General features: G+C 43.9%; 1 protein-coding gene and 1 long non-coding RNA gene across 4 annotated transcripts in view; one reads left to right on the top strand and one right to left on the bottom strand.

Annotated features, from left to right (window-relative positions):
• Positions 1 to 27,401, top strand: part of PRR16 (proline rich 16) — a 430,206-nt gene that overhangs the window by 324,837 nt on the left and 77,968 nt on the right. The window lies entirely within an intron of this gene.
• The window catches only part of LOC143940634 (uncharacterized), a 64,828-nt gene continuing 49,443 nt past the window's right edge, over positions 12,017 to 27,401 (bottom strand). Inside the window, exons 1-2 of one of the 2 annotated variants that reach the window (XR_013263901.1) lie at positions 20,654 to 20,808; positions 12,017 to 14,412 (exon numbers count right to left, since the gene is read on the bottom strand). This is a non-coding gene — a long non-coding RNA (uncharacterized LOC143940634). Of the gene's footprint in view, positions 14,413 to 20,653; positions 20,809 to 27,401 lie in introns of those variants that run through there. The other variant, XR_013263902.1, reaches the window with a different exon arrangement.

The following is a 27,401-nucleotide window of genomic DNA, read 5'->3' as shown; positions in this document are numbered from 1 at the left end:
AATTTGAAGTCCTGGTGAATCTGCAAACTCCATTGAATGTATGTCAATTCCTTCTGGGCACTAAGACTATTGAATATGATTATCATCAGATTCAATAGACAATAATTGTAAATATAATAAAAAAATAAAATAAAAAAATGATGTTGATAAATATATATATATATATATATATAAATGTTTTTTACCATTTATAATATATACACATATATGCACTGTATATAATATACACACACAAATGACTGTTTGTTTGCACACCGGCTATTAAATTTCCCTTTTCCACCATCAGCACCCGTGTTTTTTTTTTATGTTTATTAAGATTTTCACAGTACATGAATAGAAGCAAGTACATAACTTAGAGCTCAGTAACCCTGATTCATAATTATGAACATAAAAGAGAGAGAAAAAAAAAAAAAAAACTAACACAGGTAAGGGAAGGGGAGCAGGGGAAGGGAGGAAGGAAAGGAAAAGGTGACAGGGGAAGTATATTTACCCCTAAACAAAAATGTGACATAGCATTTTGAAGTGAAACAACATAGTATATATTAATACTTTAAGGAGTGAAAGCAACGTTACGTACATCTGAGTGGTGATCTCAGGGAATGACATGACAACAATGATATCAACAGAGAAAGCAACCTACTTTGGATAAAAGATCTTGGATCATCCATGAGCCTCACAAAGGGGTGTCAGTTCTAGGATGACAGAAAGATGGAGGGATCGGATAAGTTGGATACTTTAAGTTTACCTGGGGAGTTTAAGAGGTCTTGTTTTAAATACCAGTCTGTGAATAGAAATGGACGCATAATATCCTGCAGTTCCTGTTGAGCGAACGTGACCTCCAAATATTTACGACATCTAACAAAAAAGTATGAAGTAGAGCGGAAGTTCAGTATGATGGGGTGCAGTGTCTCAAGGTTGAAAAGTGATAACATTCCACCGCTCGAAGGCTGGGTGGTGTTGGTTTAATCCAATGGGACATGATCTTCCTACAAGCAACTAGGAGAGTTATATGAGTACATTGTGTAAGGTTGAGTGAGCCTGGTTATGATGTTGTGGAAGCTGGTGGTTTACATCCAAATATACACAATAACTGACTTTTGGATAACTGACTTATTGATTTTGAAAATGTATGCTAGCATTGAGTTCCAATATCTAGTAATGGTTGGGCATTCCCAGAGGTGGTGGAGTAAAGTAGGACATGTTAGTGAACACCAGGGGCTTTGTGCCTGGGTAGCGTTTACCATATTGGTGTGGAACGGGTAATATGCCCTGTGGATGATTTTAAATTGATCCTTTCTGAAAGTGTCTTGTCATTGGCAGACCATTTCTGGAATGGAGCAAGATGATATTCATCAGATTAGTGTGTAATGAGGTATGAGTAGAAACTGGAGATGGAGTAATCATCTCTCTGGAGCACTACACCAATAAACGGTTGTTGAAGGGGATCAGTTCGAGGCCCATAACAAGACCCTAAATAGGCTAGTATTTGATGATAATAGAAGATGTGCGATATTGGCAAAGAAAATTCTCGTGAGAGGGTTTGAAAAGACTTGAATTCACCATATTTGCCGTGGTATAGGGAGGTTATGTTAGTGAGCCCATGAGTGCAGCTTCATGAATCAGGGCAGATGAGTCTCTCTGCAGCCTCTTAACCTCCTTGGTGGTATTTCCAAGTGTGGCTTGGGGTGAATTTTCATTACCAAAAGCAGTAACCCCGAGCCGCACTCGGGATTGCATCTCAGGATCTAGGCACAGTTACTTACCTTGTCCCCAGGATCCTGTGATGTCTCCCCATTGTGTGTGCGAGCCATGTCTCTGCTCGATTCATTACAGTGCCAAGCTTCGTTCCCTGCGAGCCTTGCGACCCATGAGGACAAAGCATGGCGCCAAATTCAAAGAGTTACAAACACACAATACATACAGTACACTGAAATCTTACAGATTACATTACTGTATCAAATTATTTCACATCCCTTTTGTCACTAGTGGTTTGTCCAGTGCCCTGCATGCAGTTTTATATTATAAGTACTGTTCTTTCTGCCTGGAAACTGGAGATTGTCCATAGCAACCAAAAATCGTCCCTTTACATCAACAGCGATAATAAATTAGAATCACTTGCAGAACTGAGCGATAGGGATTCATGGGGAAATCCGTCATCAAACACTGAAAGTAATGACAGCGACAATTCTGCAACTGAGCAAATGTCAGTGTTTTTTATTTGATTACATTATTGAATCATTTTTATTATTATATTATTATTTGTTATAATTATTTATAGTTATTTATTATATTATAATATATGATTTCATGTTTCAAACTTTATAATACCCGGGATGTCTATTAGACTCTTGTTAGGACAGATTTAATTGTGTTATTCCTAAGAATTACAGGCCTACAATATAAAACACAAAATGTCTGTGCAAAACACTGTACCACTTTCAGCATAAAAAATCTGAAATAATCACACCGCCAGGGAGGTTAACCGCTTTAAGACCGGGCCTCTTTTTATCTTTCAAAATATTTTATTTTTGAAAACAGCTTATGTTACAAAAGAAAGGCCCACATGGCCAGCAGATTATTTAACAAAGCATTTGAACCATGCACCATCAAATATTTGAACATAGGAAAACAATGTCTTTTCAAGACTGATCTAACCAACTTAGGGTTATCAAGGTCCTGGAACCTGACATATACCAGCACTCTTGAAGGTAGAGCACCGTTCAGGGAAAAAAACATTCTACAGAAGTCCCCTCCAAATTCCATGACCTGGGGTAAGGAGAACACCCTAGCGGTCCCTGGGCCACTCGGTACCCCTTGCGGGATCATGCTGTACCAAGTGAGGGACCTAGCCAGAGGGCCCCCATTAGTAGGAGGCCAATCCCCCCACCCCTAAACCCACCCAACGGATCATATCTGACATCATAATAAAGACATGTGAAAAAAAACAAACAAAAACCAAAAGAGAACATTTAAGCTCAAATGTCGGCCATACAAGCCAAACATAACCACAAAGAGAAGTAAAGAAGGGAGAAGAAAAGGAAAAGAGGGGGAAAGGTAAGGGGGAGGGGGATCCAGTAGAATGATTCATAAATAAACCAAAGGACTTTGCTATCTACCCAAGATCTGATGCTTTATGATTAATAGTTGATGATCATAGCCCCAATGGGGCGTGGAATAGGGGGATGCCCATGAGCCTAGCCCAAGGTTCCCAAACAATGTCAAATTTATCACGTTTATCAGATATAATGCTAGCAATTTTCTCTTGAGCCATGATCCAGGAGACTTTCCTTTTAGCTGCCTTGACCGAAACTAAGGGTTGTTTCCAAGCTTTTGCGATGGTGAGTTTGGCTCCTATTAGAATAAATCTGATCAGACTCATGGAATGCTTGGGGATCTTGATGATTGGAGCGTTAAGAAGAGCAATGGTAGGGGACCGGGGGACCCGGCACCCAGCGATCCCGTCTATAATTTTAAAAATTCTCACCCAAAATGATCTTAACCGGGGACATTCCCACCACACGTGGACCAGAGTACCCCTGAGGTGACAACCCCTGAAGCACAGCGGATCAGCAGAAGGGTATATGCTGGCCAGCCTAGCCGGGGTGTAGTACCAGCGTAGAATAACTTTTAGACTAGCTTCTACTAAAGACGTGTTTAGTATCCCTTTGTAGGCCACCGAGATCGCCGTGTGCCAGGATTCCAGTTCCCAGTTAAACTGGAGATCCTCTTCCCATTTGGTCATAACCGATGTCTTAGAATTGGGCTGCGTCAGTGAAGAGTATATGCAAGAGATACCTCCCCTCTGCTCCGGGCCCTGACCACACCATGTCTCATATTCTGTGAAACTAGGAGGAAAAGGTTTTTCGGGCCAGATAGAATGTAGGAAGTGGGAGATTTGATGGAATCTGAACCGTTCCGACTGTGGCAATTCTAGCTTTTTAATGTAGTGTTTCAGAGGGAGAGGTCCAGACCCAGAAAAGAAGTGCCCGATCCGGTACAGCCCTTTGTTCAGCCACCATTTAAATGCAGCTATATTTTGACCTGGGGGGAAAGCCGGGTTATTAAACAGATGTGCTAACGGAGTGGACGAAGATGAGATGGAGTCCCAATTGCGAATCTTATCCCAAAGGGCTAGAGAGTGTGATAGAGTGGGTGCTAATATCGGGGGTCTCTCCTTAGGAGAGGTCCACAATAAAAAGTCTAAAGTGTGACGTGGGGCAGCATGTCTCTCGATCCCAACCCAATCTGGCTTTTCAAACTTGGAGTAAATAATCGAAATCTGTGATAGTCTAGCGGCTATAAAGTAGTAATGGAGGTTGGGAAGACCGAGTCCTCCTTTCTTCCTGTGATGATACAATACACTTTGGGGTATCCTATACCCCTTTTTACCCCATACAAACTTAAGTAGCTTACTCTGGAATACCTTCAGATGCTTTCTGATGATAGGAATGGGCAGGGAACGAAATAAATATAAGAGTCTAGGCAAGAGGGTCATTTTGATAGAATTAATTTTTCCTAACAGTGATAAATTGTATCCGACCCAAGTTTTAAGATCTGAGGTTAACTTAGCTATCATCGGGGGATAATTAGCGTTATATAAGGATTCGATTTTAGGTGTTAAGTACACTCCCAGATATTTGATGGCTGTGTCATTCCATTCGAAAGGAAAGGACTGACGCAGTTGGATAACCAGTTGTTGTTTCAGCGAAATATTCATCGCCAGGGATTTTTTATAATTCACTTGTAGGCCAGAGATTTTAGAGAACTCTCCCAGGGTTTGAAGTAGATTTGGAAGGGAGGTGATAGGGGAAGTAATAAACAGAAGAATATCATCTGCATATAAGCCACATTTGTGCGTTTGCGATCCGCAGTCTACTCCTTTTATGTTATGATTCTCCCTCAGTGCTATAGCCAGAGTTTCAATTGCTAAGGCGAAAATCAGCGGGGAGAGAGGACACCCCTGCCTGGTCCCTCGTGCTATCTGAATAGGTTCTGAATAGTGACCCTGAAGCCGTATTCTGGCTTGAGGAGTGGAATATAAGGATTTGATCAGCCCCATGAACCTATTCCCAAATCCCCATCTGTCCAGGAGCAAATGGAGGTAGTTCCAGGAGACCGAGTCAAAAGCTTTTTTTAAGTCTAGCGAAAGGAGCATACCTTCCTGTTTAGGGCCACCGTCCCAGTTCGATTGTAATATCGAAATGATATCAATAGCCCTTCGGATTTGGTCTGGCCCTTGTCGTCCGGGGATGAACCCCACCTGATTTTTATTGACGTATATGGATATGAAAGAAGCTAGTCTGTTTGCTAACATTTTAGTTAGGATCTTAAGGTCGCAATTAATGAGTGAGATTGGGCGGTAATTGTCTACAATTTCAGGATTCTTGTCCGGCTTGGGAATTACAGAGATAAAGGCTAAGTTAAGAAGAGGATCAAGCGGGTCTCCTTTGGTTTTATGGTTACAAAATTTGGCCAAGTGTGGTGCTAAAATATTTGCAAACTTTTTGTAATAGGCGTTAGATAGCCCATCCGGTCCAGGGGCTGAGTTATTTTTCAGTTCTTTCACAGTTGCAAGAACCTCCTCTTCTGTAAAGGGGGCTTCGAGGACTTCCCGGTGTGCATTAGAGATACGAGGAATTGGTAACGTGTCTAAAAAGGAGTTGATGTCATCTAAGGGGTCAGTCTTAGGCGCGGAGTAGAGATCGGAGTAGAAAATTTGGAAAGCTTTCAGAACTTTCGTTGGATTAGACGAAAGACCCTCCCCTGGTAATCTGATGTGGGGCATACTGTGCGCTCTCTGTTTGGGGGATAGTTTAGAGGCAAGCATAGAACCTATTTTATCCTTTTGAGTGTAAAATTTATTCCCACTCCATCTGATGCTTTTCTCCGCACGGGTCGTGAGGGCTAGGTTCAGTTCTAGCTTTATTTTGTCCAATTGTGGGATGTTCTCTTTTAGGGGGTTTTTTTTATGTTCCGCTCTGAGATTTGCGTATTCCAGTTCCAATCTGGTGATTGCAGAGGTTCTTTCCCTTTTTAGGTGAGTGGCCAGCTTTATGAATTCACCCCTAATCACTGTCTTATGCGCCGCCCATACTGTCTCCATAGAAGTATCTTTAGGAGTGTTGCGTTTGAAGTAGTCTTGTAGGGCAAATTCTAACTCGGGGATTCTGCTAGGGTCTGTCAGGAGGGATTCATTAAGTCTCCAAGTCTTAAAGCCCGTGGATTGGGAGGTGAGGCGTTGATACAGCGCTACTATCGCGTGATCTGAAAGGACCGTGTCTATTATCAAAGAGCGCTCAGCAGCGGGGAGCGCATGACTTTGAACAAAAAGATGGTCAATCCTAGCATATGTGTTATGGGGAGCAGAGTAATGCGTGTAATCTCTAGTGGACGGATTTAGTTCCCTCCATGCATCAGTAAAGCCCTGAGAGTGTAATAATTTTGCTATTCTGTGGCTGACTTTGCGTGGACGAATAAGCTGTTGCCCTAAGGGTCTAGTTCTGTCTAGTTCCTGTTCAAAAGTTACGTTAGAGTCCCCCCCAAGAATCACTTTACCTTCGAGCATAGGGTTAAGGGTGTGGAAGAGTTTCACAAAAAACTTGTCTTGCCCCTTATTAGGGGCATAGTATGAAATCAGAGAATACAGTTGCCCTTCCACAAGGCCTTTCACTAAGATAAACCTGCCATCTGGGTCCTTGAAAACAGAGGTCAATGTGAAGTTACAGTCTCTCGCCAGGAGAACTGCAACTCCTCTTGTTTTGTTCTCGGCATTCGCAAGAAAAAATTGGGGATAGTTGGCATGCAGGAAAGGTGGGCTGTACCGGCTCGGGAAATGCGTCTCCTGTAGAAATAAAATATCCAGTCTAAGGGATTTGTATAGGCTGAATAGTTTCTTGCGTTTAAGGGGAGAATTTAGCCCTTGCACATTATGAGAAGCTAGCTTCAACAGCTTAGGAATGGTATCAGCCATGGGAGCATAGGATCGGAACTCGGGCACACACATCTTCACCTACCAGTAGTAGAAAATTTCTGGAACCTAAGAGGAGATTTCCATTTTCGTAGAGAGTCATGCTAGCACCATCTCTAATAGCGAAGAACCTGCTAATCGAAAAACAAACAGTGAGGGCAGAATAGCAAATACAAATCATTCTACCTGAGGGGGGGGAAGGGAAGAGAGTAGAAAGTAGTCTCCCAAGAAAAGCACCTGACTCCGGAGGGGAGAGAGAAGCTCCAGAGTCAGAAATCTCCAAAGAGAAAATAAAAATCGCCGAGAGCATGCTCTCGGAAGTCCTAGCCCCTGAAATCCCGAAGGGTTGCAGGGGGTAGGCAGAGGCACATGTGTACCGCCCCGGACCAGGGGGTTTCTGAAAAATGTAAATAGCATAACAGTAAGACGGCTTGAAGAAATAAAATGTGAAAATACCACCAGGAACATACATGAAATAAAGGATAAAACATTAACTTGTGTTGCAAACATGAGGACCACTCATGGGAGTAGTCCCATAAAGGAGCAAATAGTATATAAAAAATACAGAAAAAAAAAGAGAAAAAACCCAAAACAGAAATTTTTCCCCTTCCCTTTCCTTTCTCTTTTCCCACACTTTTTTCTTTCCTCTATTTCTCCTTTCCTTTTCCCTCCCCTTCCCCTCGTATCTGATTCGAACAGTCATGTTCAGCTTACGATCATGTACCATGAAGACAAACCTCTTGTACCATGAGGAAGAAAAAAACTAGTATCCAACAAACTCAAAACAAAAGCCACAAAAAGGTGGGAAATAGGGAGACAGAGGAGTTCCGGTGGTATGGTAGGAGACACAAGTTTTTTCCCAAACATGGGAGGTTTCAGGGGTACGGATACCCCGGAACAGTCAACCAGATGAGAGACGAGTTGCGCGACCAACTCTGATCACGGGAGAAGTAGAAAATGAACTTGATCAAAGAATTTCAGGTGTGACCAATGTCACCGGAGCGTCGAGACTTGGATTTGGACCAGAGCGGAACTGATGGGCTGATCGGGGGGGGTCTTTTTGCCGACGGAGGTGGAGGAGCCGATGTGTCCATGCCGGCATCTTGGGAGATAAGCTTCAGACGTAGAAGGATTTGTTCACCAGAGGAAAAGTTGGCGAAGGAGTAGTTTGCTCCCATATGTGCGAACTTAACTGCGAAGGGGAATGCCCATTTATATTTAATGTCCTTCTGAATAAGAACATTCAGAAGTGGTTTCAGAGCACGTCTGCGTTGGATGGTCGACGGCGCCAGATCTGCAAACACTTGAATCACATGACCTTGACATGTCACCTGTGGGGCCATACGGGCCTGCTTCATTACTTCCTCCTTTACTGCATAGTGATGCGGCTTAACTATTACATCTCTGGGCAGGCCATCTTTCCTGGGAGGGCCCAGGGCCCTGTGGGCTCTATCCAGCTCCAGTCGCTGAGGATCAATATTGGGCAATAACGATTTGATCAGGTCTTGGGTGGCAGCAGTCACGTCTGTGATGGATTCCGGCAGCCCTCTGATTCTGAAGTTATAACGTCTCGACCTGTTCTCAAGGTCGTCAATTCGCGATAGCGCTGTGTCCAACTGGTCCTGCATGGAATGTATCACGTCAGAGTTCTGATTGGCAACTGCGGCCGTAACATCAAGCTTAGATTCTATAGCTTCTATTCTTTGACCAATGTTTTGTAGGTCAGATTTAATCTCCCCAGTAATTTTCGCTGCCGTGGAGGCCAATCCCCTTTCAAGTAACAATGAGAGTTTGATAAAAAGGTCTGTTGTGGACAAGTCTTGTTCCTGAGGGAACTGTTCTGCTAAGAAGGGGCCTTGGAATGAAGGCCTGCAATCCTCCGCAGGAGACAAGGCCTGGTCTGCCATAGACATGCCTATCAAGGATTCTGTGGAGGCCGGAGATGGGGCTCCGTGCTTGGGAAAGTTCCCCTGGTTTGTGGGAGTATAATTCAGGATGGCCGGGGATAGCACTTGCCTGTGTTCAGCGCCGTGTTCCGCGCTGTGTGCTGCACGTTGTCTGTGTGCTTCGGCCGCGGCGGCCATCTTGGTACACCCCGCTCTGGAGGCCGCTTCAAATTGCGGCCCGAGATCTCGCCTGGTCGCTGCAGCGGACATACGGTGGGGATCCCTGGGTTATCGGGGGCCAAGGGCCTCGTAGTGTCCCCTTCCTGGCGAGGAATTCACCGTCCTGTAAGCTCTCCTGGTCCGGCGTGGCGCGGAGGATCAGGCACTGGCGGCCATCTTGGATCCCTCGCGCATGCGCACTTAGGGCCTCTTTTTTAGATGTGGTGTTTACAAGTTAAAAACTTTTTTTCTAGAAATTTGCTTAGAACCCACAAACATTATAAATTTTTTATTTAACATTCTAGAGAATAAAATGGCGGTCATTGCAATACTTTCTGTCACACCGTATTTGCGCAGCGGTTTTACAAGCGCAGTTTTTAAAAAAAAATACACTTTTTTGAATTAAAAAATAAGGCAACAGTAAAGTTAGTCCAATTTGTTTTTATGTTGTGAATGTTATGCTGAGTAAATTGATATCCAACGTGTCACGCTTCAAAATTGCGCCCGCTCGTGGAAGGGTGACAAACTTTTACCCTTAAAAATCTCCATAGATGACATTTTAAAAATTCTACCGGTTGCATGTTTTGTGCTACAGAGAAAGTCTAGGGCTAGAATTGTGTGGTTTTAACACCATTTTCATATGCGGGTGCTACTCATGTATGAGTTTGAATCTGCACGTGAGCTCGGCGGCACGGTGCGCATTTAAAATTTTATTTTTCTTATTTATTCAAACTTTTACCTTTTATTTTTACACTGTTTAAAAAAAAATCGGTCACTTTTATTCCTATTACAAGGAATGTAAACAGAAGACCTCAGATCTCATATTTACACTAAAATGCAATAATAAAAAAAAATGTTGTAATTTAACAAAATGGAAAAAATAAAATGCACCTTAAGCCCCGTACACACGATCAAACAATCTGGTGGAAAAGTCTGGCGGACTTCCGCCGGACAATCCACCCGTGTGTGGGCTCCAGCGGACTTTTTTTACCCAAAAGTCTGGCGGACTAAGATTCTAGTTTTGCACATCAATCTGTCCGCCAGACTCGCATTTCGGCGGACAATATGGCCATGTGTGTGCAATCCGGCAGACAATACAGCCGTGTGTGTGCTAGTCCACTGTACTTTTGAAATTAACTGACTTTTCCCGCCCGGAGGAAAGTCCGCTCATTTTGAGAGCGGCTCCAGGTAGCCGGGACCAGCGAAGGAGGTGTCGCTGGCCCCGTCACCTGGTATGGACTTAAAGGGGCATCCCTATGCCGAAAAAACAGCATGGGGGTCCCCCCCAGGTCCATATAAGACCCTTATCTGAGCACGTTACCCGGCTGGCTAGGAAAGGGGGTGGGGACGAGCGAGCGCCCCCCCTCCTGAGCCGTACCAGGCCATGTTCCCTCAACATGGGGGTGCCTTGGTGAAGGGGGGGCCGGGCGGCCCCCCCACCCCAAAGCACCTTGTCCCCATGTTGATGAGGACAAGGGCCTCTTTCCGACAACCCTGGCCATTAGATGTCGGGGTCTGCGGGCAGGGGGCTTATCGAAATCCGTGAGCCCCCTTTAATAAGGGAGCCCCCGGATCCCAGATCCCCACCCTACAGGTTTAGAGTATTGCATGCTACTGTGGTGTGAAGCCTGCAGAGTCTATTGCAGTGTTCCCTGAAAAGAACATTTTTTAGTAGGTGGAAAGACCGGTCCCATGACTTTGACAGATATTCTGGCCAGGCTGACCACTTTTTTTTTTCATTTATTAATTTAAATGGGTTTTTTTTTTCTGGGAAGTCCCAAAGCAAGTGTAAAGCACATTTATGAAGTACAGTACAATACTGTGTTTTATAAGTATGTATTCATATGGCAGCAAGGTTGTATCACTGCTTTATATAAAAAGAGGTTCATAAGCATTGAGGCCAGAATTAGAATGACAGCATTAATGCCTGTACATTTAATACCTTAGTGACTTGTCCCATACTTCTATCTTAATGAATTTACTTGGAGAGATTAATTATTTTATTACAAAGTTAGCCACATTAATTAAGGGAAAATAGTCTCACCATAATAGTCCTATGATGTTACCTTTGTATGCAGAGACACACCAGCAAAGCAAGAGTTAGCAGTCAGGCGTACCAGCCAGCTGACTCTGTGCTCTGGCCTTGCTCGGCATACAACAATCCTGTGCATTAAAGATGAACTAGGAGCAAGCACCAGGAAAATACACAGCATTCATGTATTCATTCGTCCACTGTGAACCAAGCTTGGGTGAGAGATACAGTTGAACAATGTGAATAGAATCTCAGTTGTAAGGCAATTTTGCATTGAGATAGGGTTTTCATAAAAGCCTCAGCAGGTTTGCACCTAATCTCAATCCACAGTAAATACATGTATTTTATATTCATGGTGTCTGCTTTGAGTTCTCTGTTGATGTAGATTATGCTGTTTGATTAGTATGATTTAGCATGCATTCCATTTCATTGTCACTCTTTGCACTTTTCTAAGTTCTGCTTTTCTTGTGGACAGTAATTCAATAGGATGTGATTATATACATTATATCATTAGCTGATGTCATCTGGCATGTTTTTTTTTTTTCGTTTTTTTTTTTTTTTAAATAAAGAGTATATTTGTAAACCATGCTGGCTTTGTAAATATTTGAAAAGTAAAAGCAGAATGAGCAGTTTAAGCAAAGCATACCACCTCTGTTTTATTCAATGCTGACATTGGACAGATCTCTTAAACAACTGTGACCCACTGCTTGATTTATGCAAAAAGTCAGACAAAGCAAACAAAAAGAAAGGAAACCTCAAATTGCAGATATGGTTAATTGGTTCTTTCCTTATTCTGCTGCCCTAGACACTGTAAGGTGTTCGTCTTCTAGATTCCCCTGGATAGCCTAGGCTGGAGTGGCTCAATGGAGGTCCCAATCGCCGGCGGTTAATCAATACACATACACTCGAGAGTACGTGGTGAATGATTACAGAGTTTAATGGGGGAGTGGACCGTCTTTTATGTGGTACTCCACAAAGCCCTGCCCCGTGAGGGGCCAATCGGGTGATTTACACATACATCGACAATTTCTTAACTCATGATATTAGTTCATTCCTGAAATGTAAGTCAAAGGTTAGTACAATCTCCTGACAGTTATTTTGCCCTTTCAGCATCTACTGACTGACCATATTCTTGCGTAACCAGTCCTTATCTAGCTTTGTGCCTCTCAGCAATGTATAGAGACGAAACCACAGGCAGATGTTTCCTGAGATATCAATATCTTGCATAGACCCTCTGGAGAGACATACAGATATCTGTCATCTAGTCACGCTATCTTGTACATAGTTTGTCACGTACGCCAGTATACTTGTATGTCTTAATTCTGAAGCTATTGAAATGCAAGCCTAAGCATATCAGTCTTAGATTTTGACTAGTATATCTTTGGTAATTTCAATAGGTATCCCCTTATAATCCTCCCTTTGATCATTCTGTGATTTACATAATGATCATTCCTTTTCTAATTTAATAGCACAGGCTTCATACTCCGAACCCTCGTGCTCTTGGTTTTTATACCATACCGTTGGATCTTTAACAATGGAAGTGAGTTTCAGATCCTCCGGAGCGGCCGTGTTTCCCTTTTTACATAAACATTTGATTATCTTATAACAGGCATATAAAAATAGAATGAAGAGAATCACAGTGGCAATTGTCATGGCAGCATTTCGGAGCCAAGATATTAATTCCCCAAAACTAAAGCTGCTCGAGAATGGATCCCAGTTTTTTCCTATGTTTCTTGCCTATTTCTGTAGTTTATTTACCTCTTCCCTGTGTTGGGCAATAACGTCATAGTAGTCTGGGACTTCGATGCTGGTATTATGAATCCAGGTACAGCACTTATAATCCTCAGTGATCTCACAGAGGCCAGTAAGGGCTGCACTCATACTTTCTATAGCCAACTCATGTAGTTCTAGTTGCTTCCTAATTGCCCTAGTTTCTAGATTTAGTTTGGTTATGTCATCAGAATTCTTCTCCAGAATCTCATCAATTATGCCAGTGTAATTATTTAATCTTTTCATTAGGTCAATTCCCCACCCTGTCCAGGAAGGGAACCATGCCCAGGCCATATCTTTTTCTAAAAACAATTCTCGTTTATTACGGTGTCTAAGGGGATATCTAGGATGCATGCTAGCTTCAAGGAGGTGACTTCCCTTGTTATCCCCTAATACCCCCATGATAGGAACCAGGGCTGCAAGGTAACACCACCCCTGGGGTTTGGTTGGGATCCAGGGGTGACAGAGTTTGCCGCAGCATATATATGTGGTATTTCCTAGAGCTAGGGGCCGTTTATGGAACACGTTCCTAAGAGTATCAGAAAGGCCAGAGAGCATCAGAATTGACATTAATTGGTGTATTGTAGACTTGGTACTGGAGCTAAGAAAGTCTAAAAAGGTGGCATTTAGGGTGGGATCTGAAGTATGGAAGAAAGAAGGACTGTTAAGCGATGTCATTGAAATGTTAAGTTTTGCTTGTTTGCAAACCTCGGCTCCATCTGTGGTGTTTCCCAGTTGGAAACACCAGTCTGGGAAGTGGCTTCTACCTATAATTTGGAAAGTGAGGGTTTTATTTGAAAGGGTCCTAGTAACATTCGTTAGGACGATAGGGGGTGTTCCATTAAGGAGGGGGGTAAAATTCAAGGGGACTGCCATGAGAGGGATTCTAGCTGTACTGGGATGTAGCTTGCTGCAGATCCAGCATTTCTCAAAACCGGATTTTTGAGCATAGCTATATTTGAATTTTAGTAGTAACATCTTGTCAGTCAGTCCCTTAGGTGACTCATTACCGGGTATAATACTTCTGCTATGTCTTTGGCCGGGAGTATTATTCATCTTAGGTGGTCCACATATCCCTTTTAATAGACCTAAGTCTTTTGGATGATATATACAGTTGGCTATAAACCATGTGGGCAGGAATACAAGTAGTACCAGACTACCCCAGAGGCATACAGCCTTCCCTGACACTGAAGGTAAAAACATTTCTACAAGTTCTTATGCTTGTCCTTCTTCCTCGCTATCGTGTAAGGTTTCAAGGGTTAATTGTCCAATGCCTTCCCGAATCTCTTGCAGTTCCGGTAGCTGTTCGGGTGGGTCGGGTTCTCCTTCAATAGGTGGGGGGTCGGGGGTTGTGGGAAGCGGTGGGCACTTTTTCAGCCTGCTGGCGTGGATCCAGGTGTTTCCTAGGTCAGTCAGGACCGCAGTTCTGGACACCTTTTCAACCTTCCAAGGTCCAGAGTAGATTGGTCCGATCCTCTTTTTGTGGGCCAGTTGCTTGACTAGCACTTGATCTCCTGGGATGAAGGGGTGTGTTGGCTCTGTGGAGAGAGGAGAGAAGGTGACAGAAACTTGTTCATTCGTTTCATGAAGCATACTTACCAGGTTTTTCACGTACATTTCCTGTTGGGAATAAATGTCAATATCAGTGTCTTGGTCTAATGGGGGTAATTCTATGTTTGCGGGGACTCCCATCAAAATTTCAAAAGGTGAAAGTTTCGTTCTGGCGTGGGGTGCCGTCTTAATCTGGAATAGCACAGAAGGGAGGTGATCAAGCCATCCCTTCATTGTGCCCCCTGTGGCCTTTTTCAATTTATCCTTTATATTTCTATTCATTCTTTCCACTACCCCTGCGCTTTGAGGGTGATAGGGGATGTGTAGTTTCCATTGCAGCCCTAACAATTTAGCCACAGCCTGGGTAACGGAGGAGCTGAATGCAGGTCCCCTATCTGACCAAATAGATGTTGGTATGCCAAACCTACAAATCCAGTTATTCAGCAAGCATTTTGCTGCTATATTGGCTGTCTCACCTGCACAGGGAGTGGCTTCAACCCAGCCTGAAAATTTATCGACGACAACGCACAGGTATTTTAGGTTCCCCTTTTGTTTTGGCATGTGTGTGAAATCTACTTGTAAATCTGTAAGGGGACCTATTGGTGGGGGTAGATGACCATGTAGGCCATGCCGTTTGCCCTGCACATTGTTTTGAGCACAGGTAAGGCAACTTGTGGTCAGGAGTTTGACTTGTTTGTTCAAGGCGTTTGTGCAGAAAGATTTGGTGTACATAGTGGCTAAAGGGACGGCACCTATGTGTCCTGGACCATGAAGGTAGGAGAGAATTAGAATACTGCTTGCCTCAGGTATTCCCAATATCTTCCCCTCTTTTGACCACAGACCCTCTGGGTCTTTGGTCAAGCCAGCCTTCACCCAATACAAGACATCTTCCTCAGTGGCTAATGATTGCATTTGTGCCACTACAGATTTAAAGTTAGGACAGGTGAAATGATCCTTAAAGTACATGGACGTGGGGGTGGGCTCCTGGGTGGAGGACTGGGCTGCCTTTTTCGCTTCTCGGTCAGCTAAGGCATTTCCCTTGGAAAGTCTGCTATTATCTGAAGAATGTGCTTTTACTTTAATTATTGCCACCTCTTTTGGGAGCATAATAGCCCGAAGAAGTGCCTGAATCTGGGTAGCATTGGAAATAGGTTTATTATCCGCTGTTTTAAAACCTCTTTTAGCCCATATTACTCCGAAGTCATGCACCACCCCAAATGCATATCCACTGTCTGTGTAAATGTTCACCTTCTTATCTGTAAATAAAATGCAGGCCCTGGTGAGGGCTTCTAGTTCAGCCACCTGAGCCGAAGAGGGGGGCAGTGATTTGGCTTCTAATACCTTGTTTGGCAACTGGACTATTGCATATCCTGTTTGGAAGGTGGAATCGGAGGGACGGGAGCAACTACCGTCCACAAAAACATCGTCTGCATTGGTAATCGGTACGTCGGTGAGGTCTGGTCTTGGTGATGTGATAGACTCCACTCGTGTTATACAGTCATGAAACTGGTCTGGGTCTTGTGGTAGGCGTAACATGGAGTGCAAGAGACGGACGGCAGGGTTGTTGGCGGGAACATATTTGAGAGACAGATTGTCTGTGTTCATGAGGGAAATCTCATATCCACTGAGTCTTTGTGAGGTCATGTGTTGGGTGTTCATGTTCTGTATGAGGTGGGTGACAGAATGTGTGGTGTAAAGCGTCATCGGGTGTCCCAAGACCATCTTGTTGGCATCTTGTACGGCCATAGCACAGGCGGCTAAATTCTGAAGGCATGATGGCATGCTTTGAACCTGAAGGGAGAGTTTTTTAGATAGGTAGGAGACAGGGCGGTAGCCTGTTCCATGCTGTTGTGTCAAAACTGCGGCAAAAGAGGTCCCCGAGACTACACAGTATAGTTGAAAAGCTTTACCATAGTCTACCAACCCCAGGGCGGGTGCACATGACAAACTGTTCAATAGGGCCTGGAAGGCCTTAAGCCGTTCCTCTGTCCAATCAACCTGCCTAGGGGCTGTTGAGGCGGTGGCCTCTCTTAGTATGCCATCATAATGAGAACAGTCGGGGATCCACTGGCGTCAATATACCACAGCGCCCAAGAATGAGAGCAGGGCTGCCTTGTCTTTTGGGGGGCTCAGAGCTTGTAGGGCTGCGGCGCGTTTGGGGGAGACCATCCTTGTCCCCCCTTTCAGTATGCACCCCAAGTATTCCACTTGTGGCATACACCACTGTATCTTCTTTCTGGATGCTAAATGCCCGATGTGGGCTAGATGGTTCAACAGAGATGTGGAATCGACCGCACAATCTTCAGCAGTGCGACTGCACAAGAGCAAGTCGTCCACATACTGTATTAGCACCGACCCTCGCTCAGGCGTCCAAGATTTGACAGTCTCATTGAGTACCATAGAGAAGGCAGCAGGACTATCAACATACCCCTGAGGCAGGCGTGTCCAGGTTAACTGACCCGTCAACTGGCCCTCCGTCCAGGAGAAGGCAAACATAGGCTGGGCCTCTTCCGCAATGGGAATGCTAAAGAAGGCATTTGCTAAATCAATCACTGTGTAGCATAGAGAATGTGCCGGTATACATGAGAAGATAAAAGTGATGTCTGAGACTAGGGGTGGAAGTGGAATCACTTGTTTGTTAACTGCCCTTAGGTCTTGTACAAGTCTCCACTCCCCACTGGCCTTTTTTACGGGGTAAATGGGCGTGTTCCAGGGACTGATGATTGGTTTCAGGATACCTTTTGATATGTAATCATTAATTTGAGGGGAGATGCCTTTGACTTTCTCTGGGGGTAGGGGATACTGTTTTTGATATTGTATCCCCGCATCTGATCGCATTTGGGGTGCATATGGTGTGCAATTAATAAAGCCCACACTACCTTTGTTTTCTGCCCAAATTGTGTGATGGTCAAGGGAGGAAGGTATCATTAGAAAGAAACTCCTGTGTGCATGTCTTTTTGGGCTGTGTAAGTCACAAAGAGGGGAACTCGCAGTGAGGGAGCCGTCTTTGTCAAACTTAATGGTAATGTTCAACTGGGATAGTAAATCTCTGCCCATTAGGGACACTGGACAGGAAGTCAGGACAGCGAAACTCTGCATACATAGCTCTAGTCCATCCGGGGTAGAGACTGGTAAAGGCGGGGTGACGGAATGAGTAACCGATGTCCCATTTATTCCAATAGAGTGTCCCTCAGTACACAGTGGTGTGTCATACCTCTCATCATTTAATGAGCTAAAAGTGGCACCTGAATCAAGCAGGAAACACACTATGTGGTTGTCTATGCGTAATATAACTTGTGGTAGACTCTTCCATGATAGGTTGTGGCACACCAGACTGAGGGAAGGGACATACTCTAGGCATCCCTATTGGGGGTGTGTTTGTCGGGTAGACGGCCACTGCATGGGGATTCGAGGGGGAGGTCTGTTAGAGGTTGGGGTGTAGGGTGGCTGTGCAAGCGCATGGTTTTGAGATGGTGTTTGGGGAGGTGGCGGATATTGGGGGTACCTTGTAGTGTGAGGGGGGCGATTAGCAGCGTTGTACCCCCTTCCCCTGCCCCTCGGATAGCTCGCCCTCTGTCTATATGGGCACTGTGATTTCCAATGTCCCTGTTCCCCACAATTGAAACATCCTTGGTCAGGTGGGTAGGGCTGCATGGTCATGAGGTGCGGTGGTGAGGATGAGGTTTCAGGTGTGACTAGGGTTTGTGTTTGTGTCAAGGAGGGGAAAATTCCCCCTTTTTGTTCAAAGACTCCTGAAGTCTCTCTGGACCTAGCGTCCTTCATGAATTCATCTGGTACTTGCTCCGCCCATTTGGGGTTTGTGAATTTGAGCAATTGCGTCACTTTGGGATCGCCTCCCGACATGATGGTAGTAGTAAATAATTGTGATGTGGCCCCATCTACAGCTTTCCATAGGGAGTATACTCTGGTACAGTAATCATAGAATTTCTCTTTAGGTCCCTGCTTGGCTAGGATCAGTTCTTGGAGTGCAGATGATCCTTTGTATAATTTGGACCAATGACCTCCTATGCCTTTCCAAAAGGATATCCAATCCTTATTGGTCTGGATATGGGTTGCCCATAGGTCGTCTACAGGGGCTTCTTCTGGGCTGTCTGGGTCTACAATGCTAAGAATACCTTTTATGTCATCTTTGTCAAGCCCTGTGCCTGCACTATATTTTGCCAGAAAGGTACCTGCATCTCGTGGATACTTCTTGGGATTGGGACATAGTTCTTTTATTTTGGAGAGTGTATCCAAAGGTAATGGTATATGCACCTCGGTGTCCCCTATGGTCATCAAAGGTGCTTTGAATGAAGCCCCTACTACTTCTTTCTCAGTTTCCTCTTCTATGGATAATGTCCCTTTTTTACTAATTGGACCTGACTCCTCAGTTTTGGGAATAGGTGTCTCTTTTGTATGGCTTCTTGTAGTGGTGGGGGGCAGCGATATAATCCTATCCTGCGCTTCTTTTAACACTTCCTCCTTCTTCCCTAATTGCCTTCTTAACTTTTCTAGTTCCTTTTTTAAGTCCTCCATCCTATGTTCCTCTCTCTCTCTTCCCTCCTGGAATTCCTTCTCCCTTTCTTCCAAGTCTTTCTGATACATTTCTAACACTATTTTCCTATCCACTTCTACCTTTTCTGCCTCATTGAGGGCTATTTCTTTTTGTTTTAGTTCTTCCATAAGTGTTTCTAACTCAGTTCTCCTTTTCCCTATTCTCTCTTCTTCCTCCTTTTTCCTCTCTTCAAACTCTTTTATCTTTGCCTCTAATTCCTGCTTTTCGGGACTACCCACTTCTTCTTGTCCTGTAACTTCCTCCTGTCTCCCCTCTTCCTCTCTGCCCCTACTTACTTGTTCCCATTGGGCCACTTGTTGTGGTGTTGCTGTGGTGTGTGCTATGGCGGCTAGGACTACAGGATCCAGTGAAGGATATAGTTGAAGGTATGGACCTGGCGTCCCATCCTCGTTTTTTACCATAACATAAGGTGGGGGTGGACATTGAGGCGGGGGAGGGGGAGGTGAAGGGGGTGCAGGGGCTTCAGCCATAGTACTGGGTCCTATATTTGGAGTAAGCTTCGTAGTTTTATTAATATGCTTCTTTTTATATTTGCGTAGACATTTATCCCATGCATGGTAACAATCTTTCATATATTGAATATTTTCCCACTTCCCTGGAGGGTACGAATTTTTGTGGATTTGGCATATTTTACTTACTTCCTGCCAGTCTTCCTCAGTACAAGGACCATATGGCCCTGGGTCATGTATCCCCAATTGCTGACACCTTTCTCGGACTTGTGTCCAAAATGGTTCTACCTGGGGGCCAGGGATCATATTACTGACAAATTCATAGGGTGATGGGGTGGCCATGGCTTGGGTTGCTGCAGAATTCCCCATCTAGTAGTCTGGGCAGTGTGTGTCTAGTGGCAGGACACAGGTGATAACACCCGGTTTGTTCAATAATCTGGTCTCTGGTCTGGGAGTAGGATCCCTGATCTTTTGGGGCAGATGGACTTATATAAAACTGTGAAGATTTACCCTTAATATACGATGAAGGGTACCTTTCCTGGTGGCGGGATATACCCCTCTTACACCAAGTCTGCAAGAGAAGCCTGTAGGTCTAGTGGTCAAAAGAATCTACCTTTCATCAATGCTAAGAAAAAGTAAACCTAGCGTGCAGCGTGAACAGGCGGGTGCTACCTCACTACAATCTGGTTCTTCATACTCTGTATTCATTTAACAACAGTTGGGTTTATTCAAACAGATATCCACTCTATATAATTATATCTTATACAACGTTAATACTCTATATACTTACGCTTGCACCTAAAGAGAAACAGACATATTTTTATGGTTTAAGATTTCAGCTTTAAAACTTTACATGTACATTATCAAGTAATCACATCATGATGCATTTCATTATTTATAGTGCACTTTAAAAGTTCTCAAGTGGGCGTCCATTTAGCCAATCCTTATGTCACGGGCGTATATGATACCTCCCGTGTTAGAATATAATCATGAATATCTCTCTTAGTTTATAGTCGGACCAACCTAGTCAGACTCCTCAGTACCTGCGAACCCTTTTCACCCCCCAAGGGACCAGCCTAGTCCATTGCGAAGGCACTGTTTATATATATATATATACAATTAAATTTCTTATAATGGTTGTTTGGACAGGTCAAGCATAAACGCCAATTACCATAAAAAGAGGTAAAGGTGTAAATGACTTACCTGTGCAAACCCCACTTCTGGTACCAAAACTGTAAGGTGTTCGTCTTCTAGATTCCCCTGGATAGCCTAGGCTGGAGTGGCTCAATGGAGGTCCCAATCGCCGGCGGTTAATCAATACACATACACTCGAGAGTACGTGGTGAATGATTACAGAGTTTAATGGGGGAGAGGACCGTCTTTTATGTGGTACTCCACAAAGCCCTGCCCCGTGAGGGGCCAATCGGGTGATTTACACATACATCGACAATTTCTTAACTCATGATATTAGTTCATTCCTGAAATGTAAGTCAAAGGTTAGTACAATCTCCTGACAGTTATTTTGCCCTTTCAGCATCTACTGACTGACCATATTCTTGCGTAACCAGTCCTTATCTAGCTTTGTGCCTCTCAGCAATGTATAGAGACGAAACCACAGGCAGATGTTTCCTGAGATATCAATATCTTGCATAGACCCTCTGGAGAGACATACAGATATCTGTCATCTAGTCACGCTATCTTGTACATAGTTTGTCACGTACGCCAGTATACTTGTATGTCTTAATTCTGAAGCTATTGAAATGCAAGCCTAAGCATATCAGTCTTAGATTTTGACTAGTATATCTTTGGTAATTTCAATAGGTATCCCCTTATAGACACTACCTCTCAATTGCCTCAAAAACACAACCCTGCATATCATGATTTTTAGAAATGCAAAAATGAGGCACCCCACAACTTATAATCAAGCAGAGATGATCCCAGGCATGTTCAGACAGAAGTCTGAACCCTCCTGAGCTATCCCAACAAGAAGCTGTGACTACCGACAGCTACTAATAAGCAGAGGAGGCATTCCTTGCCCAGCAGCCACATGTATACACGAGCCAATAATTTAAAGGAATAGATAACCCAGTCCCCTTTATACAAAAAGAGTGGGCTCATAGCAGCCTTAAAGCGGTTGTAAACCCTTACAGATCACTTTGACCTACAGGTAAGCCTAGATTAAAGCTTACCTGTAGGTCCAAGAAATATCTCCTTAACCTACACGGTTAAGGAGATATTTTACAAAAAAAGGGCACCGCTGTCTACGGTGCATGCGTGCCATAGACAATGGCGCAGGCGCGCTGGGTGCACCAAATGTGAAGGCGAACATGCAGTCAATGACGGCTCCCGTGTGCATGCGCCGGAGAGCTATCATCGCGGCTCCGGCCAATCACAGCGCCGGAGCCGCGAGACCCGGAAGTCACTCCGGGATACATGGCAGTGGCGGAGATGAAGAACAAGGAACGCTTCGGGGGCTTCGATTTCAGGCAAGTTATGCATAATGAGCTAGTATGCATACTATATCATTATGCTTTTGCCTTGCAGGGTTTATTTTTATTTTTTATTTATCTGTTGGAGCTGTTAGGTAAAGCTGACATTCTCTACAGGGAGAGATACTGTTTTTTATTTATTTATTTTACATTTTGTCATTTGTACATGTCCCCCATGACAGCGCTTGGTGTTACGATATACTAAAAATGTTAACATTAAATAACAAAGCTGTTCCACACCTATAATATATGGTTAGCCCCTACATATGAATTTTCAAACTGAAAATATGTGCCCAATCGTGTAAGTTAGTTCATGTGTCTTGAGTACATTCTCAGTCATATGCATGCATATTCTACAAGTGGTTGTGCTTTTGTGTACTTAACCACTTAAAGTGGTTGTAAACCCTTACAACACACTTTGACCTACAGGTAAGCCTAGATTAAGGCTTACCTGTAGGTCCAAGAAATATCTCCTAAACCTACACGGTTTAGGAGATATTTGCCAAAAGACAGGCACTGCTGTCTACGGCACATGCGCCATAGACAGCTGCGCGCAGGCGCACTGAGCGCAGCACCGTCAACGGCGAATATGCCGCGTGTGGCGGCTCCCGTGCGCATGCGTGGGAGTGACATCATCGCGGCTTCGCCGAATGACAGCGGCAGAGCAGCGAGACCCACCGAGAAGATGGATGCGCCGGACTACAGGGGACAGCAGTAACATTGCTGGCTCCTGTGTCAGGTAAGTGACACATAATGGACTACTATGCGATGCATAGTAGTCCATTATGCTTTACCTTTGCAGGGAATGAAAGAGGAAGTAAACCCATCAGGGTTTACTTCCTCTTTAAGGTCGGAGCCTAGTTTTGAGATTTGGTGTTTACTGGTTTAAAACTTTTTTTTTCTAGAAAATTACTTAGAACCCCCAAACATTATATAGATTTTTTCTAACACCCTAGAGAATAAAATAAGGGTTGTTGCAATACTTTCTCTCACACCGCTTTTGCGCAGCGGCCTTACAAGCACACTTTTTTGGGAAAAAATACACTTTTTTGCATTAAAACATAAGACAACAGTAAAGTTAGCCCATTTTTGTTTTATATTGTGAAAGATGATGTTGCACCAAGAAAATGTATACCCAACATGTCACGCTCAAAATTGCGCCCGCTCTTGGAATGGCCACAAATTTTTACCCTTAAAAATCTTCATAGGTAATGTTTAAAAAAGTTTACAGGTTGCATATTTTGAGTTACAGAGGAGGTCTAGGGCTAGAATTATTGCTCTCTCTCTAACGATCGCAGTGATACCTCACATGTGTGGTTTGAAAGCACCGTTTACATATGTGGGCGCTACTCACGTATGCGTTCGCTTCTTTACGCGAGCTCGGCGGAGTGGGGGCGCGTTAATTTTTTTTATTATTATTTATTTTACTTTTTATTTTTTATTTTTACACTGTTTTTTTTTTTTTTAAAGTGTCACTTTTATTCCTATTACCCAGGTTAACGTTGTTGGACTTATGAACAAACTGGACTTACGAATGTGCTCTCGGAACAAAACGTGTTCGTATGTAGTGGACTTATTGTACCTTCTTTATTAGTGCTTGCTAGACAGTGGTAACAATTATAGGGTGGAAATTCCTACACCCCCTCTTGAGCCCTCTCAACTGTCCTGAAATCACTGCTATGACCATCCATAAAGCAGCACCAGAACCACCCAGTGCTGCTTACCTACAGCACAGGTGTAACCTAAGATAGACACCAGGGCTCAGCAGCGGCCAGTCCACCAGGAGCACAGGGGCCAGTCCACAAGGAGCACAGGGGCGCCAACCCCCTAATCTCAATGCCCCGCCCCCTAATCTCCATGCGGGGCTCCGGACTCATAGGTTTCTATGAGTTTTTTTTTTAAGCACGTGATTAGAGCCTGAGGCTCTAATTGGCTTTAAAATGGTTGGGCTCTTCAGCCCGAAGCCACCCACTTGTGACATTAGTGAATCAATATTTGCTATTGTCTTCTGGCTTCTCCTGCTGGACAATCAGGTAAGGTGGCGGATCTTAAGACCATATTAGCCGGGAGGAGAAGTCGGGGAAGCAGCAACCTGGATGGGGTAATTGCAGACCTAGCGGAGGGTATGTTCTCTGCCCCCCTACAAAAAAAATGGATCACTAGCCACCACTTCCAGGACTATTTATTCCAACATGCATACAGCTATTTCCAAATTTTTGGATATAGCCAATGCATGGCCTCTTTAAAACCATAAGCTACTCTGTCAAATTACAGAAGTAAGCTACAATTGAAATAAAACTGGACTGCTGAATAAGCTTATTCAAAACAGCAGAACATAACGTTTTAATCTCAGCTTACTCATGGTACTACAAGAGAAAATGTCTCCATATTACCACAGAAACACATCAGTGATGCCTCTCCTCACTTGTTTTCACTGCTGTAGAAGCTCTCGTTTTGCTAGGTGCAAGCTATACCCCCTGCAATCTCAGCCCTGTCTCTAGTAGCTACTCAGCTCCAAGTCTACTGCAACACAGTGGTTGTCAAGGTGATTCCTAATGGTTTACCTGGGCAGGCCCCATCCGCATTTCACCTTCAGTACCTTCCCAGCTCAAGTTACAAAGGGTTGACCTTCTGCTGATCCACTCGTCATCACCACTTCCCTGTGGCCCACTCCAGGGACACAGCTCTGGACACAGTCATTAACTAACTAGAAAGCGTGACTGTTCCAGCAAATCTGGGACATTAGAATAGCATGATGATCAGGAAAATTGCATTTTAGCTAGAAATAATCAATGGCATTCATACTATTCCCTCAGGTATCCTTTAATTTGGGGTTGCACATTCAATGCAGTTACACTTATTTGACTAACCCCTTTGTTTCCACCTCTGCTCCGGAGCTTATACTGACTTGTCCCCCATCCAGCAAGACATTAGCTATGCAGCCTTTTTGTTGCCATACAGCTGTTTGTCAATGTCTTCTGTGGTGGGCCTGCACATATGCTCTTCACTTAAAGTGGAACTACAGGCAAAACTTTTTTTTAAATTTTGGATAGAGTGAGGGATCGTTATAATTCCTATATTTGCGTGCATTAGTGCAAATACAGCTGTGCCGAGAGTGCACACCCTGAGCACTCCTGTCACAGTTACCTGCAGCTAACGGAAAGCTCCGGGTCACTGCTTGCAATCTGGATCTTTCTGATCATGTGACCATCATGACAGCAAAACCTCGCCCCACTTCCTGTCGACCTAAACCCTTTAAAAGGCCGGGACACGTCGGCTCCATGGGGTTATGCATTTTATGAAAGAAACTCTATGGCCTAAATAAATGTCCCAATAGAAAAGTTAGCTACAAAGAGGACTGTAAATATTCACCTCTCCTGCTGCCCACGTTGTTGAGCATTTCTCTGATGAGAAGAAATCTGTTCAGAAACAGACACTTTGTGTTGCTCTCCTGAGTTCAGTAATGTGGGCAGCAGAAGTGTTCATCATTTAATGTGGAACTCCATCCTCATCTCTAGTCTTGCACAGTTGTATAACCTTCTGTACTGAAAATGATTAACCTTATTTCAATGCACACTGTACGTTTTTCGCAATCTGCATTAGGAGCTACAGCAAGTGAGATAGATCTTAACTAATTTCCTGCCTGGTGGCCATCCACAATTATCTACCTTTTTCCTCCCCATCCTGACTGTAATTGGCCCATACCTTTCATTAATTGGATTTCAGTTCTTTCAATCATGGAGCCTCGTTGTCATATTACCTATTGTAGCACTATCCCCCGAAGGAGCTGCTGGTTTGATTGGGTATTACCGTTCCCTTCTCCTCCTCAATTTGTGTCTAGGGGTGTCCCATGGTAGATGGCCCAGTAACTTTAGAGACTGACGACAGATCCGCATAAAATGATTTTTATTTGCAAAAAATGTAGTTAACAAGCAGTCTCTTGAAATAGGATCAGAGGGTTAGGAATAAAGTTCAGGTACTCTTAATGTCAAAGTCAATAATAAAGGACTTGCTTACTTTGACTAAATTCAGAGAATAGCCATTCACAACTGGATGTTCACTCAAGTTGGATAGTCCCTCTCTCACAAGGCCTAGCAGCCAACAAGGTGCTTAACTCAGGAACAAGTCTCTGCCACAGACGTTGTTGTAGAATATGTATGAGTAAGTCTCTGCCACAGATGTTGTTGTAGAACATGCAGGAAACTAAAACTTGTAGAACCCTCGTGTTATACCTGGATCTTTCAGCCAGTTTGGCGATACCCATGAGACTGGATTCACTTAGGTACTTCAGCCCCACCAGGCTCTTGCTAAGAAGCCAACCCGTATGTGGCCTTCTCCTGAAGAGTCCTCCCCTGGATAGCAATGAAGTTACTGGGCCTCTCCAACTACCGGAGATAGCACCGGACCACCTCTGAATCCTTCTTTAGTTTCCTTGCCTCAGACAAGCCAGCCTCGAGACAATAAGTCAGGTGGATCCACACCCCAGGCCATAGCCTTCCTGGGGGCTGGTCAGGAGGACCAGAACCATGGAGTCAGAACATACTTCTGGACCGGAAAGCACAGCAAGAGTGACACTCCCACTGGGAAAGCTCTGAAAGAGAATAACCTTAAAGCACCCAACCAGACTGTGATTCCATGCCTGCCAGAAGAGACAGTGCCCCCTATGGCCAGGCTAACCATCCTATAGTGCAGTCAGACTGATGCTGAAGTCCAAATTTAAAACAATTGTACCCAAACCAAATGGCAGTTCAGGTGTCACATTAACTTTCAAAACATATAGCACATGTTCTTCAGGAGCAGGCGCTACACTACTGAGATCTGTTATAAATATAGTCTACCTAGGAACCTCCATTCCACCAAACTGACATCCTCCCATCAGGGTATTTTCATATTTACATAACTCTTACCAAGATCTAGTCCTCTACTTGCATCAAGGCTGAAGTTTTTTAGAGGAGTCCGAGGCAGGGACCTTTGATGATTTAGAAAGCTTTATACAGCACCCAGCTGGTCCCTCTCACCAGCCATTACCTGCCAGCATTGCAAAAGCACAGAGACCTCATGTTGATATCACTAGGTTTAAACAAGGTATGTAATGGAAACAAAATGGTTTTATTTACTGATTTCATTAGCATGTTATTGAGGAGTGAGGGAACCTGGGAGGGAAAAATACACATAAACATAATTAAACTTCAGTTTAAAATAAGGCAAAACTTTTTTTTTTTCATTTTGGATTAAGAGGAGGTGGATAAGGACACAGGTCAGTTTTTATCACTGAATGGATACCCGTTAAGGAGATTCACCCTCTCTATTTGTAATGCTTACATATATTTTACATATATTTATTTATATATACAGTGGTGTGAAAAAGTGTTTGCCCCCTTCCTCATTTCCTGTTCCTTTGCATGTTTGTCACACTTAAGTGTTTCGGAACATCAAACCAATTTAAACAATAGTCAAGGACA

Source organism: Lithobates pipiens, unplaced genomic scaffold (assembly GCF_037356315.1).
Source record: "Lithobates pipiens isolate NorthernLeopardFrog02 unplaced genomic scaffold, aLitPip1_a1.2 Scaffold_3, whole genome shotgun sequence".
Taxonomy (NCBI): Eukaryota; Metazoa; Chordata; class Amphibia; order Anura; family Ranidae; genus Lithobates; species Lithobates pipiens.
Note: the sequence above shows the minus strand (reverse complement) of the source record. Positions and strands in the feature narration are given on the sequence as shown.